Source organism: Schistocerca cancellata, chromosome 6 (assembly GCF_023864275.1).
Source record: "Schistocerca cancellata isolate TAMUIC-IGC-003103 chromosome 6, iqSchCanc2.1, whole genome shotgun sequence".
NCBI classification, from domain to species: Eukaryota; Metazoa; Arthropoda; class Insecta; order Orthoptera; family Acrididae; genus Schistocerca; species Schistocerca cancellata.
In genome coordinates, this window is record NC_064631.1 from 298,405,688 (window position 1) to 298,425,961 (window position 20,274).

A 20,274-nucleotide genomic window follows, 5' to 3' on the forward strand; every position below is an offset into this window, starting at 1 on the left:
CGCACCCTAAGGTGGCTTGTAGAATACGGGCGTAGAAATGACGAGCTTGTGGCGGACTCTTTCACAACATTGTCGTCCTTTTTCTAAGCCAGTGCAAACGGCGGGACGTTGGCGATATAGGATGACTTACGTGTATATACAGCTCGGTATCTCAGTGTAGGTTGTTTGGACCTGCGGCGAGTGGCGGCGCGCCGTCAAACCGCCTCCCCGTGCAGCGGCGTCAGCATTCGACCTCGGGTCGGCGCGAGTTAAGTTAAGGGCGGCCGTATCGCCGCCCGTAAACACTGCTTGTCGCGTCGTCGGCGTCCGGGGAAAAGTGCGTCGCGAGGTAAATTATACATTAGGCGGGAAGGGCCAGAGGGCCAGTGGCGACGAATAAAGGGCGTAGAGTTACGACGCGGACGGTCGCCGCTGCCCCGGGACAGCCACTTGGCCGCAATATGCGCGCATAAAACGCGGCCCCGCTAAAGCATAACGCCCCGGCGAATGGATTGCCTCTCCACCGAGTCGCGGAATACCTGCAATGTTGCTACAAAAGTGAGCGACCACATATTCGCGCCTCAAGTTCCAATCTTCCGCGAAGCCGCAACGAAAGGTGATGGCTGCGGATGCGGCAGGGCGGCAATGCAATAAAGTGAATGGTGCCGTACAGGTGCGGCTGTCAAGGAAGACAGGCCCTCTTCAGCTGCTTACATCTCACTCCGTTACGGTCATTTGACTCAGGTCGCATACATTATAAAGAGGTTCGACAAAAAAGTGGAAAAGCAGCGAGAAATGCGTGCTTGAACATACAGTGACCAGCCAGAACAGCATGACCACCTACCTAATAGCCCGTATGTCCACTTTTGGCAGGGATAATAGCGGCGACGCGCCGTGGCGTGAAAGCAGTGGGCCCTTGGTAGGTCGCTGGAGGGAGTTTGAATCACATCTGCACACGCTAGTCACCTAATACTACTGTAAGTAGGCTATTTAGGTTTTTCTGTTGGTAACGCCACGTAGCGCTCTGTATGAAAATTACTGACGGCACTGTGTGGAATCTGTGGCTGGTTTGGCTGGTTGGTATTGTTGGAATATTCGCTATTGTAGTGTTGGGCAGCTGGATGTGAACAGCGCGTAGCGTCGGACAGTTGGAGGTGAGCAGCCAGCAGTGGTGGATGTGGGGAGAGAGGCGGGAGAATTTTGAGAGCGGACGATCTGGACATGTGTCCGCCAGGAAAAGGAAAAGTGTAATACTGGATGTCATGAACTGATATATATATTATGACTTTTGAACACTATTGAGGTAAAAACATTGTTTGTTCTTCACAAAATCTTTCATTTGCTAACTATGCCTATCAGTAGTTAGTGCTTACAGTAGTTAGAATCTTTTATTTAGCTGGCAGTACTGGTGCTCGCTGTATTGCAGTAGCTTGAGTGACGAAAATTTTTGTGAGGTAAGTGGTCCATGAAAGGTATAACGAAAAAAAATTGTTTCTCATTTTAGTGCTGATCAGAATAAGTAAAGAGAGTAATGTCCGAGTACGTTCAGTTTTACTCAGTTGCTTGAAAATCAAATAACGTAGGAGGTTTACCAGCACAGTCATTTATACTTGTCCAAAAAGGACGTTTCAATACCCGTAAAGTCCGGGAGAGGGCGATGAGCTCTGACACGACGTTCAATCACATCCCAGATGTATTCGGTCGGTTCTGATCTGTCGAGTTGGCGGCCCAGAACATCAATTAGAACTCGCCCCTGTGCTCCTCGAACCACTCAATCACACTTCTCGCCCAGTGACATGGCGCAATATTTTGCTGAAAAATGCCATTGCCGTCGGGAAACATGATCCTCGTTAAGGTTCAAATGGCTCTGAGCACTATGGGACTTAACTGCTGAGGTGATCAGTCCCCTAGAACTTAGAACTACTTAAACCTAACTAATCTAAGGACACCACACACCCATGGCCGAGGCAGGATTCGAACCTGCGACCGTAGCGGTCGCGCGGTTCCAGACTGTAGCGCTTAGAACCTCCCGGCCACACCGACCGGCCTTCATTAAAGGATGTACATGGTCTGCGACCAGTGTACTATACTCCTTGGCCGACATGATGTCTTGCACGAGCTCCACTGGACCCATGGATGCCCACGTGAATGTTTCCGCCGCAGCTTGTCTCTGCTCCGCAGTACATGTGTCAAGGAGCTGTTCCCCTAGACAACGAAGAATTCGCGCTCTCCCGTCGGCATGATGGAAGGTATCGGGATTCTTCAGGCCATGCAACGCTCTTCCACTGTGCCAATGTCCAGTGCCGATGGTCAAGTGCTCATTTCGGTCATAGTTGCCGATGTTTTGGTGTAAACACTGGCACTTTAATGGCTCGTCGGCTGCGGAGGCCCGTCGTTAGGAGTGTTACCTGCACTGTGCGTCTACTCTGCCCGGTATTAAAGTTTGATATTGTATTGTATGTTAACTGGGGACCTAGAAACGACGGAGAGGCTCCGTCCCCGCCGCAGTCGCAGTGGTCCACAACCCCACGACGACTACCGCAGTCCACTTCACCCCTCCCCCGCCCCACACCGAACCCAGGGTTATTGTGCGGTTCGGCCCCCGGTGGACCCCCCCCCCCCCCCCCGCTCCCCTCAGGGAACGTCTCACACCAGACAAGTGTAACCCCTATGTTTGCGTGGTAGAGTAATGGTGGTGTACGCGTACGTGGAGAACTTGTTTGCGCAGCAATCGGCGACATAGTGTAACTGAGGCGGAATAAGGGGAACCAGCCCGCATTCGCCGAGGCAGATGGAAAACCGCCTAAAAACCACCCAGAGACTGGCCTGTTCACCGGTCCTCGACACAAATCCGCCGGGCGCTCCTTCCCGCCCGGAAAGCCGTGCGTTAGACTGCACGGCCAACCGGGCGGGCAAGTTTGATGTTAGTTCCGCAACAGTTCGCCGCCGATCCTGTTTTATCAATCTCCCCAGCCTACGACGTCCGACAACCGTAATGAGTTGTGGCCGCCCAACCCCACTACGTCTGGACGTGGTTTCATCTTGATTTCGCCACGTGTTGAACAAACACTCCACAGCATCCCCCGAACACCAGACGAGTCATTCTGTTTCCGAAATGCTCGTGGCGAGCCTCCGGACCATTATAATGTGCCCCCGGTCAAACTCAGATAGACCGGGCGCCTTCCCCGTTCTACACACGGACAGCATACTCACTGCTGCTACATGTACTGTGCGTGTATCTGACAAACAGTCATTCCTCGCCAGGTGACAGCTGCTATCGTCTCGATGGGTTTGTATCGATAGTAGGTCGGTGGCCATAACGTTCTGGCTGATCAGTATAAATGAAGATGCTAGCCAAGCATGCAAGTTGCGCTCTTGTACACCATTATTTGTAAAAAGTAAAACACTCAGAAACAATGGCCTGCAAAACGCCACGATAAGAGGACATGTGGAACAGCAGAACTGTAATAAGTGATTTAAATGGCAGAGAGGTGTTGTGCACATAGCCCAACAGCGCGGTCTTTTGTGTGACCAAAGAGGTCAGTGTTAAGCGATGCTCAGTCAGAGCGGAGCCGTCCTACGAAGTGGAAACCGGTAACCAAGTGCCAATGTGCCTCATCAACATCACTCGGTGAATACTGGCATGTGAGTGCGTTCGACGTGGCAGAACCATTGGCCTCCGGGAGGCGGATCTTCCAGGGCAAGACTGCTTCAAGAGTGAGGCATGTGTAAAACCAGTAGAGAGAAGTGAGTCTTACATAGCTCCTACTTCGCACTGTACGACACAATGTTGGTTAGTTCATTTGGTGGAAGGGACCAGACAGCGAGCTCATCGGTCCCATAACATTACGGTAGGATGGGGAAGGAAGTCGGCCGTGCCCTGTCAAAGGAACCGTCCCGGAATTTGCCTAAATCGATTTAGGGAAACCACGGAAAACCTAAATCAGGATGGCCGGACGCGGGTTTGAACGACGCAATGTGACCACAATGCGAGATGGCAGCCATCTCGTCCACTTGGCTGTAACGGACAGAACAGGTGCGCACCGGCCGTTGTAGGCACTTCAGTCCAGAACCGCGCTGCTGCTACGGTCGCAGGTTCGAATCGCGCCTCGGGCATGGATGTGTGTGATGTCCTTAATTAGGTTTAAGTAGATCTAAGTCTAGTGGACTGATGACCTCAGATGTTAAGTCCCAGTGCTCAGAGCATTTGAACCATTTTTGGGATTAGCCGAGCGGTCTAAGGCGCTGAAGTCATGGACGGTGCGGTTGGTCCCGGTGAAGGTTCGAGTCCTCCATCGGGCATGGATGTGTGTGTTGTCCTTAGGATAATTTACGTTAAGTAGTGTGTAAGCTTAGGGGCTGATGACCTTAGGGTAAGTCCGATAAGATATAAACATTTTTTGAACCTTTTTTGAACAGCTGCGCCCACGCGTTGGCGCGACTTGCGAGCACAGCAACGGGTGTGGACATGGCTGCGTCGATCGTTCGACGTCGTTTTCTGCAGGATGGACTAATGACACACATGTGCGTCGGTTTCCACTGACCAGAATCCACCAACATAGTGAACTGCAGTGGGCATATAAACAACGACACTGCCATGCAGAGTGGCAAAAGTAGTGTTATCAGATGAGTCACACTTCAACTTGTTCTACAGTGATGGCCGCAACGCGTTTGACGCCGCCCTGGTGAACGCAATCGGGCAGTCTGTATTGTTGAGTGGCACAGCAGACGAATGACAAGTGTGATGGTTTGGCGCGCCATTGCGTGCCACCTCTTGCATCTTGAAAGCAATCTCAACAGCTACCGCTATGTTACGGAGTTTTTACATCGTGAGTCACTGCCCCTCCTGCAGGACATTCCACATGCCGTATTTCAGTAGGACAATGCCCGGCCACTTGTGGCGAGGAATGATAAGTCTTCTTCGAAGTACAACAAATACCACTGATACCCTAGCCTGTCTGTTCGTCTGCATGTCACCCATCAAACATGTCTGGAATACGCGATCAGTCGGCAGCTTGCTCGTTCAGGTTCTCCTGCACCCACAGTTGATGCTTTGTGGACGTCTACAAAGCATGTTGCAGAGAGTATTCCCAGCTGCACATTCAGACGCTCTAGCGGCTCTGACTGCAGCACGTGGGAGCGCTACTCGATACTGAACTTCCACAGTCACAGTGCATGTACCGGTCTGTCAGATTCTTAATCAGTGGAATAAATTTCATTATGATCGCATGTCCCGGTCTTCGTGTTTCACTTTTTCCAAGAGTGGTGTATTTGATCATGAATTGCACGTATACAATATCCTCACTACGTAGCAAGTTTCAGTCCTGTTCAGAACAGTGTTCTGTGTACTTGTGGCGGCATTTTGAGCGAACTAAGTAAATTCGAACGCGAGCGAATGGAGAGCGCTTCCATATCCAAGATGGCCGTAGTGTTTGGTTTTTCAAGAGGCACCATATCGATGATTACAATGAAATGAATACCCCTAGCTGCATACAGGCGTTGATATGTCAACGGGAACAGTTGAAAATGTGTGCCCCGACTGGGACTCGAACCCGGGATCTCCTGCTTACATGGCAGACGCTTTACCCATCTGAGCCACCGAGGACACAGAGGATAGTGCGACTGCAGGGACTTATCTCTGGCACGCCTCTCGTGAGACCCACATACCCAGCTTATTGTCCCGCACTATATTCATAGTGCCCCTGCCCATTACACTAGTTACTCGCGGTTTTTTGCAAGAGTTCGGGCGCTGTTTATGCATCCGCACGGAAGAAGATGGTCAAATGGCCGGTGAGCCTTAACCATATATATATTGCAGTCCGTCTTCAAGGTACGAGTGGCCTACCGGGACCATCCGACCGCCGTGTCATCCTCCGTGGAAGATGCGGATAGGAGGGGCGTGGCGTCAGCACACCGCTCTCCCGGTCGCTATGATGGTATTCTAGACCGAAGCCGCTACTAATCGGTCGAGTAGCTCCTCAACTGGCATCACGAGGCTGAGTGCACCCAGAAAAATGGCAACAGCGCATGGCGGCTGGATGGTCACCCATCCAAGTGCCGACCATGCCCGACAGCGCTTAACTTCGGTGATCGCACAGGAACCAGTGTATCCGCTGCGGCAAGGCCGTTGCCCAGATACCATCTTCATATATACATATATCGATGATTTACACCGCGTACAGGGAAAGCGGAAGAACATCTTCCCGTAAGTCACAACGTGGACGAAAGTTTGTGTTGAGTGTTTGTGACGGACGGTCATTGAAGAGGATTATGACGAACAACAAGAGAACGACAGCTGCAAACGTCACTGTAGAACTGAACGTCGCACTCGCGAACCCTGTCAACACCAAAACAAACGAAGGGAGCTCCATACCCAGGCACTTTCCGCGTCGAGCAGGGATTCCAAAACGACTCATCAATGATGTAAATTCCCGTAACAGGAAAATATGGTGCCGAAGCCATAAAACCTGCGCAATGCAGCAGTAAATATCGTGTGACTAGAGCCTCCCGTCGGGTAGACCGTTCGCCGAGTGCGAGTCTTTCGATTTGACGCCACTTGGCGACTTGCGCGTCGATGGGGATGAAATGATGATGATTAGGACAACACGACACCCAGTCCCTGAGCGGAGAAAATCTCCGACCCAGCCGGGAATCGAACCCGGGCCCTTAGGATTGATATTCTGTCGCGCTATCGGGGGCGGACAATGTAGCAGTCTAAGAAAGTCATTTGAGTCTTGTTTCACACCGTTTATAGGTTCTGGTCGAGTTTACGCCTCAAGAGTGAAACATGGCGGGATTTCGATGATGATTTGGACAGGCATATCGTAGTATTCCATGGGTCTCACGGTTACTCTGCAAGGTCGCATTACTGCCAAAGGATTACTGGACCATTATGGCTAGAGTGTTCCCACTAGAGTGCTGCAACGCTCCATGTTTGACCGGTCACGGCTCGCCTGTTGACGGGGGGACCGAGCCGCTCTTTTCCGGCCCCATACGACTCGGCTCGGTCACGTACACGCCCCATGTCCGATGTCCGGATTCCGGCCACGCGGATAACCGAGCATGACCAGTCACCGCTGACGCCTCACCTCCCCTCGCTACGGCTCGCTGCTCTGTACTGTACAAATACAATGCCTCTCTCGTATTGCATCAGCTTGTTCTTTGACATGTCTGCTTATAGTAGAGGGATGTGGCATGACATCTGCCACGTTAACTTTTCCATAATGCGCACCTAGATGTATTAATTCTTGGCCTAGTTCTCTGAAACCTTCACCGCAAACAGCATTAAAAGGTCTCATATCTTTAGCACACATTGCAACACATTTTGCTGTAATACTATTTTTTATTACTGCCGGTATTCCTGAAGGAGCTGTATCTTTGTGAGGTTTCTTGCAACTGTGTTTCTTTAAAAGAGTGGTTCCCGATTGGAAACACAATAATGTGGAGCAGTTTATGCACGATACGTACCCAGTAGACGCACTGTTTTCGTCTACAACCACCAAAAATATGCTCCGTACTTGGCTTTTTAGACCTTCCCGTCTCTTCAATGTGTAAACATTGATTTCAATCTTACGTCTTACTGCACTGGTTTCCTCGCACTGCATGACTGCAGAGAGAGAGAGACACCACAAATGAGAAGCCCTTACTGGCTGCAGTCTCACACGGATAATGACACGTGTAGTGTGTTTGAAGTTGCGTGCTACGTATTCGGTCACGGCTTCTATGCTCGGTCACTAGAACTAGTGCGGGCAGCCTATCCAGTTAGGGTGTGCTCGCCCCACCTCGTATTTTGTGCTCGCTTACTCGGTCATGCAGGACTCTAGTTCCCACCATCAGTACTCTGACGCTGTCGGTTGCCATTGTACTGAAACTTCCGCTGCGCAGAGAACAGTATCTCCCAGTTGTCAGTGAGCTTCCGTAGGAAATTCGTGTGATGTTTAGTTTCGCGTACCTTATGATGTTATATGGAAGCAGCCGAAATAGGTGAGGAGGAGAGATGCTGTGGAGATCTTTGCCATAAGTGAGTTTTATAATTTTTACATACATTTATAGGAGCTAGAGACTTGAAAGTTCACAAATGTTACGACTTAAATATTGACAAAATTACAAAATAATCTCTTCTTCCAGAACTTACATGCGTCAAACACAGTGCGGTAAGCTGCTTTCAAAATATCTGTTGCTGATGAAGTAATTTGGCAATCATCGATGAAATATGTATTACACTGAGTTCAGTATGTTTCAGAGGCAGAGCGATAAGTTATATGCTGTCTCCTCTGGTCCTATTAAAGTTAATAACTGTTTTTTCACACGCTTTCAAACACTACAGATATCTATACATACGTAAATTTCGTATTTTATACGTGAATTTTGTAAGAGAGAAAAAGAGAGAGATTTTAAAGTGATCTTCTATCACTGCGGAGGGCGGAGTATGTCTGAGAACAATACATGTTGCGTCAATTTCTCTATTTTTTCCGTTAGACGTCAGAGGTCAACTCATTTAGACCAAAAGCTTGTATGTTCCTGGATGGGAACCGAGTGGCGTCTTGGAGTTTTATGAGGGCGTTTAATAAGTAACGTAGCACATTTTTTTCTGAAAGCAGGTTGGTTTTATTCAGGATTCCAATGTACCATATTACTCCCCCACTCCTCTGGCTACTAAAACCTTATTTTTCAACATAATTCTCTCTTCAATGCGACGGCCATATGCCACCTTACTGGGAAAGCCTGTGTGACTGTATGACGTCGGAGTTAACGTCTTGCTGAATCAACTGCCACGCTGCATCACCTTGACTGTCAGTCCTGTAATGCACAAGCAGTTATGCACAGATGGTCATTCGTTGCTGTTTATGATCTTCTGGCAAGGAACCCAGCGGTCAAACACCTCGAATGAGAGTGTCCACACGTTCCAGCATCGCAGAAGTCACAGCTGTGTGCTGCCGGTCTGCATGCGGTAGATTGGACAGGCTTGCGCCACTTGTTGCGATGATGACAGGCACCTCGCCGGTGACTCGCCGTGCTTTTGTTCACTGGCACGTCTCTGTTGACATTCTGTAAGGATCTACTAATATCTGCGGTGCTCTGCTTTTCTGCCGAATGAAACTCAGTTACAGCTTTCTGCTTCAACTCTCTACTTGGAATATATATCTTAGATACAGCCGCCACTTTGAAGAACACAAATAGCGCCGCTACCTATCGGAAATTCACGAAACTATAGGAGCTGAATCGGGAATATTCCACGATGCTCCACAATTTATTGCGCACTTTTTCGACTGAAAATGGCTGACAAAAAAGAGGTGTTGCATTATTTACTGAATGCTCCTCGTATTAGTTCCCAGTGATGTTACACTACTGGCCATTAAAATTGCTACACCAAGTAGAAATGCAGATGATAAACGGGTATTCATTGGACAAATATATTATACTAGAACTGACATGTGTTTACATTTTCACGCAATTTGTATGCATAGATCCTGAGAAATTAGTACCCAGAACAACCACCTCTGGCCGTAATAACGGCCTTGATACGCCTGGGCATTGAGTCAGAGCTTGGATGGCAGCTTCAACACGATACCACAGTTCATCAAGAGTAGTGACTAGCGTATTGTGACGAGCCAGTTGCTCGGCCACCATTGACCAGACGTTTTCAATTGGTGAGAGATCTGGAGAATGTGCTGGCCAGGGCAGCAGTCGAACATTTCCTGTATCCAGAAGGGCCCGTACAGGACCTGCAACATGCGGTCGTACATTATCCTGCTGAAATGTAGGGTTTCGCAGGGATCGAATGAAGGGTAGAACCACGGGTCGTAACACATCTGAAATGTAACGTCCAGTGCCGTCAATGCGAGCGAGATGTGACCAAGACGTGTAACCAATGGCACCTCAAACCATCACGCCGGGTGATACGCCAGTATAGCGATGAGAATACACGCTTCCAGTGTGCGTTTACCGCGATGTCGCCAAACACGGATGCGACCATCATGATGCTGTAAACAGAACCTGAATTCATCCGAAAAAATGACTTTTGCCATTTATGCACCCAGTTTCGTAGTTGAGTTCGCCATGGCAGGCGCTCCTGTCTGTGATGCAGCGTCAAGGGTAACCACAGCCATGGTCTCCGAGCTGATAGTCCGTGCTGCTGCAAACGTCGTCGAACTGTTCGTGCAGATGGTTGTTGTCTTGCAAACGTCCCCATCTGTTGACTCAGGGATCGAGACGTGGCTGCACGACCCGTTACAGCCATGCGGATAAGATGCCTGTCATCTCGACTGCTAGTGATACGAGGCCGTTGGGATGCAGTACGGCGTTGCGTATTACCCTCCTGAACCCACCGATTCCATTGCGTTGCGTATTACCCTCCTGAACCCACCGATTCCATATTCTGCTAACAGTCATTGGAGATCGACCAACGCGAGCAGCAATGTCGCGATACGATAAACCGCAATCGCGATAGGCTACAATCCGACCTTTATCAAAGTCGGAAACGTGATGGTACGCATTTCTCCTCCTTACACGAGGCATCACAACAACGTTTCACCAGGCAACGCCGGTCAACTGCTGCTTGTGTATGAGAAATGGGTTGGTAACTTTCCTCATGTCAGCACGCTGTAGGTGTCGCCACCGGCGCCAACCTTGTGTGAATGCTCTGAAAAGCTAATTTTTGGATATCAGAGCATCTTCTTCCTGTCGGTTAAATTTCACGTCTGTAGCACGTCATCTTCGTGGTGTAGCAATTTTAATGTCCAGTAGTGTATTTCATGTGGTGGGTGCGTTCGTCGTTTGGCAGGGCACTGATAAGATTGTAGGTGGTAATCAGTTACCTTGAGCTGTACCTAACAGATCACGGTCCCTGGATTTCCGCAACTCGCTGAATTGACAGGCACAAGCACAGCACGGCCCGACTTCTCACACACCTTCGCAGTATAAGACGCGCGACCATTTTGTATCTGCAGAGGTCTACAAAGAGCGTCTCGTGTAACGAGACGGAGGGAAAGCTTTTAAGCGGTTGGCTTTCCATTTTAACTGTTGACATTAAGTGTTAACGAACTGGAAGACCGTGTGGACAGTGGGGAATTAACAGAATACACGGATACCGGCAGGGACAGGGCCAATTAATGAGGCACTTGTCGGCGAGTTTGTAAATCGCCCGGGACGACAAATGTTCGGCAGGGAAAGGCACTCCCCAGAGGCCACGCCAGCAGTCCAAGAAGAGGAAGCCGGCATGGCGAGCGCGACCAACAACAGGATGGCACGCGAGAGAGATAGGCAGCGGGCAGGGTGGGGAAGGGGGGGGGGGCGAAATTACGAGCGGGCTCGGCCGCTCATTACGGCCCGGCAATTAGGCGACACCTCGTTACAGCGCGCCGCACGCCACCGTCACCGCCGAGCTGACAAGTTTATCGCGGGCGCGGGTTCGACGCCGCGCTGCCGCCGCGCCAATTAACGAATCGGATTTTTATGGACGATAAATCGGCTGGCAGGGGAGGAGACCCGCAAAGGACTGTGTCTTAATTGTAGCCAGACACGACGACTCGGCAGCACAGGAAGCAGCAGCCTCTCTTGTGGTTGGTCCGAGGCACCAAAGTCGCCCAGCAAACCGCGTTGGTACACCTACCTCTTTACAGTAGAATTGGTCGCTGGTGCAAATGATCAGTGAAACTGTGTCTCTTTGGAGTATTGTCGCTGTTTTGCGACTGTATTGCCTCTCAGAAAGATCACAGTTTGTGATAACTGATTGAAATGAAATGATCATATGGCATTCATGGCCGGAATATCCCCTTTCGGGGTTCGGCCGCCTTAATGCAAGTCTTTTTAGCTGACGCCACTTCGGAGACTTGCGTGTCAATAATGATGAAATGGTGATGAAGGACAAACACCCAGTCCCCTGCCGGGAATCGAACCCGGACCCCCTTGCGTGGTAGGCGGTAACGCTACCGCTGCGCTACGGAGGCGGACGATAACTGATTGTCAGTCATGTAATCTCCCCCCTCCTTCCTTCTTCCATCAATTATACAAATCAAACAATGCCCAGTCAAGTAATTAATAAACAAAGTCTGTTATGGAGATTTCAGACGAAGCTAAGATTACAATAAACTTTCAAGTGTACTTACCTTGTCATGCTCAGATGGCTCCAGTTCTTCTTGTGTAAGGGTCTCATTCCTGAAGCTGAAAAACTAACATCAGGTCCTCACAGTTGGTTTGAACTAAATGAATTGGAAGATCGTTGTTCAAATGGCTCTGAGCACTATGGGACTTAACATCTGATGTCATCAGTCCCCTAGACTTAGAATTACTTAAACCTAACTAACCTAACGACATCACACACACCAATGCCCGAGGCAGGATTCGAACCTGCGACCGTAGAAGCAGCGCGGTTCCGGACTGAAGCGCCTAGAACTGCTCGGCCACAGCGGCCGGCAAGATCGTTGTTACAGAATTTTTTGCGTATATATACTTTCCACTGATTTTCTCAAATCTTAGTATATCATACAGTATTTTGAATTGTCACAATAACAAAACCGAAATTACATTGCTCGCACCTACTATACAAAAGTACATCCGATCACAGCAGAGGAAACCTTACGACTCTCACACTAAGCGGAAATAACAATATTTCAAAGGGTTTACAATCATTCTTTACAAATGAATTCCTACTAGTTTTCGTTGCATTATTAATTGCCGGTCGGTGTGGCCGCGCGGTTTAGGCGCTTCAGTCTGGAACCGCGTGACCGCTACGGTCGCAGGCTCGAATCCTGCCTCGGGCATGGATGTGTGTGATGTCCTTAGGTTAGTTAGGTTTAAGTAGTTCTAAGTTCTAGGGTACTGATGACCACAGATGTTAAGTCCCATAGTGCTCACAGCCATTTGAACCATTATTAATTTCGATTATTATTTCATAAGTGAATCCAGAAACGAACATAATAAACAGTACAGGATTGCGTAATTAATAATGGATATTTTAAGTGTTGAAATAATTCGAAATTTCAAATGTTTCTAAAAAAATAATTTTAACTGCCCATTCAGAACTAGTACACATCGATTATAACATCGGAACTAAAATATTTTATAAAGTAACTCCTTTTCATAAATTTTAGCTTGAAATATAGCATAATGTCCATAAAATTACATGAGAGTTTCCAGAAAAGCAACTGAGGTAATATTGACCTGTCCAAGATTCCAAAAATAATATTGGTATCGACAACTACTGTTGATGAAAAGTGATGCTAGAGGAGGATGCCCCGTTACAGTCATCCACTAAAAGCGAACAGATGTGCAGAGTTCCCTGAGTATCTCTTATAGGCCCTAAAAGGGATTGTAGGGGTTTGTAAACTGGGGCTCATATTGTTAGCCAATCCGCTACAGTCTGGAACCGCGCGACCGCTACGGTCGCAGGTTCGAATCCTGCCTCGGGTATGGATGTGGGTGATGTCCTCAGGTTAGTTAGGTTTAAGTAGTTCTAAGGTCTAGAGGACTGATGACCTCAGAAGTTAAGTCCCATAGTGCTCAGAGCCATTTGAACCATTTTTTGTTAGCCAATCAACAAATTGCAATAATACTTACAAAGTGTATTTCTTGCGCAAACACAATTTTTTTAAATGGTGCAGTGAACAGTGCCTATTCACATTAACAAACCCAAAGTAGGGTAAATTAGAATGTCGGTGGCGCTTGTTACACGATTCTAATGCGAATCGTTTACGAGATATCGTAGTTTGAAAAGTTCCCACGTCGACTTTTGTACAATACCTGTGGTAGCACACTAAAGAACAACAAAAGTACATGTACTGGCTATGTGGATTCTGACATAACGAGAAGGCCGATTATCAGAGGTTATGTTCAAAATGACCACCGGCAGCGGCAACACTCGCTTCCAGTGTGGTAAGCATTTCGGCGGAGAGGTCCGACCAGGCTGCAACAGTACGTCGTGGCATACCATCAGGTGTAGTTGATATGTCCCTGTAGACAACACCTTTCAGATTTCCGTACAGGAAAAAGTCTACTGGTGTTAAATCAGGGGAACAGTCCGTCTAAGGCACAGGTTCTCCGCGTACAATCTGACGATTTGGAAACAATTCGTGAAGACATGTTAAAGCACTTCGTGCACTGTGGTCTGGACAGCCGTAATGTTGATACCACATGTGCCTCCTAGTCGCAGAGGAACGTCTTCTAACATCCGTGGAAGACGGTCTGTCCGGAGGCTGCGATACTTTTGTGCGTTCGGTGTTCCATCTATGAAAAACGGACCCGATGGTTCACTCTATCACACCACACGTTCCACATGATGAAGCCAACGGCGATTGCCAACAGACAATAGCGCATGTTTCAGCGATTTACCTGGTCATGACTGGTAAATGTGACTTCATTAATAAGCAAGGTATATCATACATCTGGAATATTCTGTCTTTATGCCCATGTACAGAAGTTAACACGATTTTCGTACTGGTTTGCATGCAGTTTCTGATGGGGAGAGGTGAGATAGGAATGGAACCTATGCCGTTGGAGAATGTGTAGGGCACTAGCCTGACTCATGCCACTTCTTCGTGCGAATGCGCGGGATCTGACGTGCGGATCAACTGCAACAGCAGCAAGAACATTAATTTCCCCCTCTTCGTCGTCACTTGTTTCCTTCTGTTACGTTGTCTAGGCGTTACACCACCACTTTCATGTAACTGCTTGAAGAGGTTGACAAATAATTGTGAGATTGTTGACATATATTGAGATACTTTGCCGCATACCGATACAAGAACGAACTGCAGTCTTCCTACATTCTCCATACACCATGAGCATGTCGGCTATCTCTGTATTGGTAGATCCCATCGTCCAATCACGACCTATTACTTGGAATGTTTCACACTGACTAGCAAGTCGCATTGCACTTAAGGAACACACAAGCACAATGTAAGCAAACGTAAGAACATCGTACCTAACAACTAAGCAGATTGAATGGCGTAAACAAGTTTCTGTGTGGAAACTTTTCAAAATAGGATATCTCGTGAACGACTCGCACTAGAATCGTGCAACAAATGCCATTGGCATTCTAAACTACCCTAAATTTAGTTACACTACTGGCCATTAAAATTGCTGCACCACGAAGACGACGTGCTACAGACGCGAAATTTAACCCACAGGAAGAAGATGCTGTGATATGCAAATGATTAACTTTTCAGAGCATTCACACAAGGTTGCCATCGGTGGCGACATCTACAACGTGCTGACATGAGGAAAGTTTCCAACCGATTTCTCATACACAAACAGCAGTTGACCGGCGTTGTCTGGTGAAACGTTGTTGTGATGCCTCGTGTAAGGAGTAGAAATGCGTACCATCACGTTTCTGACTTTGAAAAAGGTCGGATTGTAGCCTATCGCGATTACGGTTTATCGTATCGCGACATTGCTGCTCGCGTTGGTCGATATCCAATGACTGTTAGCAGAATATGGACTCGGTGGTTTCAGGAGGGTAATACGGAACGCCGTGCTGGATCCCAAAGGCCTCGTACCACTAGCAGACGAGATGACAGACATCTTATCCGCATGGCTGTAACGGATCGTGCAGCCACGTCTCGATCCCTGAGTCAACAGATGGACACGCCATCGAAGCTCTGTCTGACGCAATGCCCAGGCGTATCAAGGCCGTTATTACGGCCAGAGGTGGTTGTTCTGGGTACCGATTTCTCAGGATCTATGCACCCAAATTGCGTGAAAATGTAATCACATGTCAGTTCTAGTATAATATATTTGTCCAATGAATAACCGGTCATCATCTGCATTTCTTCTTGGTGTAGCAATTTTAATGGCCAGTAGTGTAGTTAATGCCAACAGACATTGTTCCATTTAAAAAAGTGTCTGTCTGTACAAAATACTCTGTACTTGGGTTGGGTTGTTTTGGGGAAGGAGACCAGACAACGAGGTCATCGGTCTCATCGGATTAGGGAAGGATGGGGAAGGAAGTCGGCCGTGCCCTTTCAGAGGAACCATCCCGGCATTTGCCTGGAGTGATTTAGGGAAATCACGGAAAACCTAAATGAGGATGGTCGGACGCGGGATTGAACCGTCGTCCTCCCGAATGCGAGTCCAGTGTCTAACCACTGCATATACTCTGTACTGTATTTGGTGAGGGAAGGGGGGAGAAGGTTGTTACATATGCCTCGTGACGACAGTGTGCAGGAGGTCGAGCGGTCAGGAGTTGAGAGTGAGCACCCAGGGCTGCCGTTAAATGACAGAACAGGAAATTAGGTACAGTAGAGAGAACATATTTCAGTGAATGGCATGTAAGGGGCGCGCCTAGGGTCGGCCAGTCTAAGGTTTATACCAGTCTAGGAGGTCGAACATTTATTTGAAATGGGCAACGGAAATGGAAATGTTAACGGATGTTGTTGGCCGGTCGCGAGAATCAGAGCAAGAGCCTCTGCCTTCCGAAAAGACGTCGTTCTGCTCGAGGTCTGGAATACAAGAGAGAGAGGCCACTGTGTTTCAGACCGCAGAACCCTCCAGCGTCCACCCACGTGACCCGTATCCCATGCACGCTATTGGCTGAAACCAATGGCGTGAATTCGCTAGCAGTTTCAGCAGAGGGCTCAGGGCGTCTCTTGTCAGCAGCTTTAACTGGACAGAATTGCCTCGGATTTGAAAGACAGGCAACTTGTGTCATGTAGGCCGAGTGTAAAGTTGTTCTAGGAGTAAACTTGTAAAGATTTGAGTTGGTCTTTGAAATAAATTTTTTAAACCAATTCCCTAAAATATTCCTTGACTGGCTGCTACCAAGTACAACTCTGTTATTACAATCTGTTGCTTAGCTAACAATACGAGCCTGTGACTACCAATCCATTTTGTGAAAATCACACATCAACAGCACTTTCCATTGCTGCTATAGCTGTAGTGCAAGTTTTAGGTGATTCACCCTGCGTGTATATATTAACGATTTAGGAGACAATATGAGCAGACCTCTTGGATTGTTTGCAGATAATGCTGTCTTTTACCGTCTGGAAAAATTGATTAGAAGGCCAGAAGGATTACAAAATGATTTAGACAATGTCTCTGAACGGTGCGAAAAGTATCAATCCACCGTGAACAGTAAGACCTTTCTGAAATGGGCTTTCGCGGTTTGTTAATACCACCCAAGGGTGAATGACAGGTGTGGACCAAAGGGATTTGAGGCACTTCATTCGCTGTTTATTTTTTTCACGACACACTTCTTTATTAATAACATTGATAATAATTTTAAAAGGAAACAACACAACAGGCCTTGTAAATCGCCTAACTGCATAAGTGAACTACTAAAAATAATCGTTAATATGTTTAGGAGCACAATAAACTTCAACTCACAAATAGCATTCAGTTGTTTACTAATTAATTAAATGTCTGTTCAAGGCAATTTCCCCACATAATCAACACAACTTGAAACCAGCATTCAATACACTTCCTTGCAATAAATTGTCTGCATAAGTTAATGGCCATACATAGTAACCTCCGAACAACAATTCAATTGACGAAAAAAAAAAAAGAACAGAACCACCTAAACATGTTTACAGAATTATGGGAAAGAAATGCATATACACCTTCTGTTCAGCAAATGAACCACTTTCGGCCTGAGCTACCAACAACATAAGTCGCTCTCATTACCCACATAGAGCCACTCCGAGGTACTGAAAGCTAAACGTAAGTCTTCCACGTGTACACCAGAGGCACGGTTTCCCAGACTGCAAGCCGTAAGAAACCAGTCAACTCGATCCCGCCACCAAGTACAGGAAGCCGTAGGGCTAGCAAACAATGCCCGCTACGGTGGGCGGGCGCGACTACGTAACTGCTCGCCACAATGGGTCGGTTCCTCCCGCAGCCTCTGCGAAGACCGGTGGCGAAATTAATGAAATTAGCACCACCTGTGACACAGAGGGCAAGCAACTCACCAACGTAATAAGGACATAAATTATTTGCATATACAACGTGTCCAAAACAGCTGTCTATACACTACTTCCAGCACCTCAGAGAACACCAGTGAATGCAGAGTCATCTAAACATAACGCGCAATCTGCGCAAAACCACATAAACTTCCTGCATGAGCGCTCTACGCTTAAAATAAGGCGCATTAACATAACATACAAGTTCTAAATCTCTGGGTGACTGGCCTGGACTCGTGAAGTGGATCTACCAACACATCATCATGGCCAACAAACGCCTCCGCTCTCCACTTGCGAGGCACAAATAGGATATGTCGTGCAACACACTGATTAAAATATCTAAACCAGTGTTCGTCACAAGATCAACACTCAATGTCACAGGGAAACATTAATCAGAAACAAACATCGTTTCGTTACAATACACGCACAAATTACATGGCTGAAAATCACAACCAAGTCAGTGGCACACGAGGTGGTCAGTAATAGTAAGGCTCTTTATCATTTTCCCACTCAGGGGGGCATAAAACAATAACACTTAAGCAGAGAAGTATGAATGCATTTGAGCAATTCAGTGACTGACAACAACTAAGTTTTTAAATGCAGAACACAAGTCTCACAGGATAAACGCGGCCTTACGCAATGGACTCCTAATAGGAAGGTCGAGCTTCCAAAGCACACTGCTCAATAAATACACCACAACGGCAAGCACACTCAGTAATCGCCAGAACGATGGACACTGAGAACAAAATGTTGCTTATATCCAAACCAACTGTGCTCGCAATGGCATCACACCAGTCCCAGAGCCATAGAGACGAGAATGTAGTCACTAGAAGCATACGGTAAATCCATCATAAACAAGAAAGCAGCATGTTCCCGACAGCATCGGCGCCTCTACCCACCAAGTCCGCCTCGAACGCCCAAACACAATCTGGTAACGTGGCAAACTTTCCTCTTGCCACCACACACGGCGTCGGCAGACACGGCTTCACGCTCCGCACACTACTGCCTATCTCACTGTTTCTGCTCGCCCTCCAAAATCCAACTACTCGACTGTCAAAGGTACCTCGCCACTTCTCTCTTTCCTCCGCGATACAGCGATAATATTATACGCGGTACGTTCGATAGAGCAAACCCGAGCCGCCACGGCTCACTTTCAGTTCCTCTACACGAGTTAATCTGGATTTGGCAATTTCAGTGGTAGAGTGTTGGCGGATGCCATTGCTGCAGTTACACCTCCCCCATTCCCTACCCTCCCGAATAGAAATTGTGCACTCCACCCGACGGCGTATATTGCTGTCCATGTGAATGTCTGAGAATCTTGTAACCGAAAATATGCCAGCCCAGTATTCACGTGATCGGACAGGAAAAACTGACCAAAAACCACATGGGCTGTCCGGCACTTCGGAACTCGTCATTAATCCATTAGGCGGATTCGATTGGACGCAGCGCCGTAAGTTCAAAATGGTTCAAATGGCTCTGAGCACTATGCGACTGAACTTCTGAGGTCATCAGTCGCCTAGAACTTAGAACTAATTAAACCTAACTACCTAAGGACATCACACACATCCATGCCCGAGTCAGGATTCGAACCTGCGACCGTAGCGGTCGCTCGGTTCCAGACCGTAGCGCCTAGAACCGCACGGCCACTTCGGCCGGCGCCCCGTGAGTCAAAACGTCTAGGAATGCTGTCAGACGGAATCATACTGTTGCACGATCAGGGACAGATCCAGGATCTCGGTCTGGGGGGGGGTAAATTTTTTGGTACCTGCCTTCCAAAAAATTAATTGCAAATAAAAGCATTAATACTCTATATACGCGCGCACAAATATATATATATTCTGCTTTTAGTTTAATTTTGTATCACTATGTGTTAAGTTACCTAAAAAATATTCTTCAAATACGACACGTGCACTTGAAAAACTCCGTGTTTGTCTGCTAATGTAAAATAATCTATAAAAATGCTAATGTTCGTTTCCATTCTTAAATCTTCGAAATTAGTTCACCAATTGCTTTCATATGACAGAATGTTGCCATCGAATTCGCGCATGTGTTTATACGCAGCAATGACGATACTACTGCGAAAAGTTATCATAGGGTATTTGACTGTGTTCAGGAAATCATCTTATATTGTTAATTACGTCAGTATCTGTTTGAATCTGCTGACCGTAACATTTATATTCTTACTGTATGAGAGAATGGATTGTGAATGAATCCACAGACGTTATTTTCGTATACATTATTACATTTGGCTAATTAATGTTTGTTCACATTCCGCATCAAAAGTGAGAAGAAAGCCGAAATGGGGGAGAAGCGTTCATCCAGATCGAAAACGTGTAATTGCAGAATAAAAGGGACTGTCGTAAGTTTCTCACTATTTGCAACTAATGAGAATATTTTCAAGTATTCC